Source organism: Ylistrum balloti, unplaced genomic scaffold, assembly GCF_031769215.1.
Source record: "Ylistrum balloti isolate Yb309-2 unplaced genomic scaffold, AGI_CSIRO_Ybal_v1 Utg370600, whole genome shotgun sequence".
Taxonomy (NCBI): domain Eukaryota; kingdom Metazoa; phylum Mollusca; class Bivalvia; order Pectinida; family Pectinidae; genus Ylistrum; species Ylistrum balloti.
Genome location: NW_026782371.1, coordinates 12,065 through 15,080, shown reverse-complemented (window position 1 = coordinate 15,080; position 3,016 = coordinate 12,065).

Here is a 3,016-nt window from a genome sequence, read left to right as displayed (position 1 = left end):
TCGTTGTCTTTTTTATCGTTTTGTAAGTAAAACATTGAAGATTTGAGTGACCAATGAATCCGTAGGAAATTGCAATATTTCACATCGATTTTTCAGCTCAATGAACTTCAATTAAATTTGATAATCTTATATCTTTGTCTTAAAAGATATGTCACAGGTTGTATGTCGATGCTGCGACAATTATACGGTCGTATGAAGTCGGAGGTTTTAGATATTCGTTAGCCTGTTGGTCCCGTTGTTATATACTTTGTTTTCATTTGATAACGTGACAATTATTTACATGACTTAACCAAGGTTTACATGCCTGCTGTCGTCGATGAAGCAGAAGACGCTTACTCTTCCAGAACACATTGTCTTATTTTTCTTGTGTTTTTTCAGAAGTCTTCCTGTAAATCTTTCTTTTGATCATAGTACAGACCAGTTTTCATTGATACTGAGCTTGGATTATGATTATGTTGACATGTTGATATGTTGTTTCCTTTTGGTATTTCTATGCAATGTTTTCACTCCACCATGGCATCAAATAATCTGAGGAAAACGACGATAACAAAAAAAAACCCTAACACTATTCGTCTTATTGGGGAATCAAAATCCTACAAACTCAAGTATTCTGACCACTAAATCCACAGAAGTTTGTAACAAGTCTTTGTAGATGACCAACTAGATTTTGTAGATTAGGCAACCATTGTTTGTAATATAAAGACTATCAAATATATTTTTATAGCAATTTCGCCCACATAGTATGGTCGCCAGTGCTTTTCCAGTATGAGACGAGCTAGTACAGACCATTAGCTATGAACATTAATACGCAGGAATTCTTAATGTAATCAAAACATTAACAGTTTCGTTTGTTTGGTAATATCATGCTACAAATTCAAAACGAACAATTGATTTTTCGATACTAAATAGCGTAAAGGTTATTTGTAACACAAGTTTAAAAGCTCGTGGTTTCATAAAAATTCGTTACTACCTAAATTAATTAAACACGGCTGGTATGTTACGGCAGACGTGGGGAATAAGGTTAGCTAGAAGAGCCGAAACGATATGTTTTAATGATACACAATAAAAGACGTACTTATTTATAAATGCTTCTATCCGAGGCACTAGTTTAGGAACTGAGAATTCAAAGCACCAGCTACATTACTTCTATTCTAAAGCATCATTACGGGAAATATGTTCTTTTAATCCGAGACGATTTCCAGCTATTGATTTGAAGCAAACCTTGATTCATATACTTAAATCAAGAAAATTTTAGCTGTTGAAGAAACGACATCTTTACTATAGAAAAGAAAAATCATTCACATGATACATTAACTGGAAAGATAAAATAAAATGAAATGACGTTGTTGATCGCTTGTTTACATTTCCATTCAAATCTGGGTCAATGACATGAATCTTCTGCAATATCTAAGTCTAATTTTAGACATGCAGCTGTGTGAATGAAGCCATCCCAATGTCTAGATAGGAATGTCATCTTCGACAAAGTCTCGTGTTTTATGTGACTACGATAACGTGATAATGGTTTGATAACGCTACAATGATTACGAAAACCGTTATCATATTTGTTTATATCATCACACGTGTGATTAATGATATATCTCGACGTTAATGTTTTGTTTTATTATCATTGGAAGAAAACGATAAGAATGAAGGTAATGATAGCCAGAAATAAAGCAAAAATATTTTCTTCCATTCAGCTGAATCAGAAAACGATACAACGATTGACTAATATGGGATGACAACACTAATGGTGTCTAGGTTAGAAGATAATCAGATTAGTGGAAGATCAATATTGAAAAACGCCGGAGAAAGATGAAGAGATAATAGTAAATTGAAAAGAGGTGACTAGATATCGGGAAAAAATAGATAACTTGATATTTGAAAACCAAGACAAGATGTGACTAAATTTTGGAATAATCACAGAAGCGCATACTAGATATGGGAGGAACCAGATGAAAGATGACAAGATAAACTAGATAAGAGATGACTAGATAATGGAATCAGACACGAGGTGACTGGTATTGGAATCAGACAAGAGGTGACTAGGTATTGGAATCAGACAAAGGTGACGAAGTATTGAAATCAGACATTAGGTGACTAGGTATTGGAATCAGACACAAGGTGACTAGGTATTGAAATCAGACAAGAGGTGACTAGGTATTGAAATCAGACACGAGGTGACTGGTATTGAAATCAGACAAGAGGTGACTAGGTATTGAAATCAGACAAGAGGTGACTAGGTATTGAAATCAGACAAGAGGTGACTAGGTATTGAAATCAGACAAGAGGTGACTAGGTATTGGAATCAGACAAGAGGTGACTGGTATTGGAATCAGACAAGATGTGACTGGTATTGGAATCAGACAAGATGTGACTAGGTATTGAAATCAGACAAGAGGTGACTATGTATTGGAATCAGACACGAGGTGACTGGTATTGGAATCAGACAAGAGGTGACTGGTATTGGAATCAGACAAGATGTGACTAGGTATTGAAATCAGACAAGAGGTGACTGGTATTGGAATCAGACAAGAGGTGACTGGTATTGGAATCAGACACAAGGTGACGAGGTATTGAAATCAGACATTAGGTGACTAGGTATTGAAATCAGACAAGAGGTGACTAGGTATTGAAATCAGACAAGAGGTGACTAGGTTTTGGAATAAGACAAGATGTGACTATGTATTGGAATCAGACAAGATGTGACTATGTATTGGAATCAGACAAGAGGTGACTGGTATTGGAATCAGACAAGAGGTGACTGGTATTGGAATCAGACAAGAGGTAACAAGGTATTGAAATCAGACAAGATGTGACTAGGTATTGGAATCAGACAAGATGTGACTAGATATTGGAATCTGACAATAGGTGACTAGGTATTGAAATCAGACAAGAAGTGACTAGGTATTGGAATCAGACTCGATGTAACTAGGTATTTGAATCAGACAAGATGTGACTAGGTATTTGAATCAGACAAGAGATGACTAGGTATTGGAATCAGACAATATGTGACTAG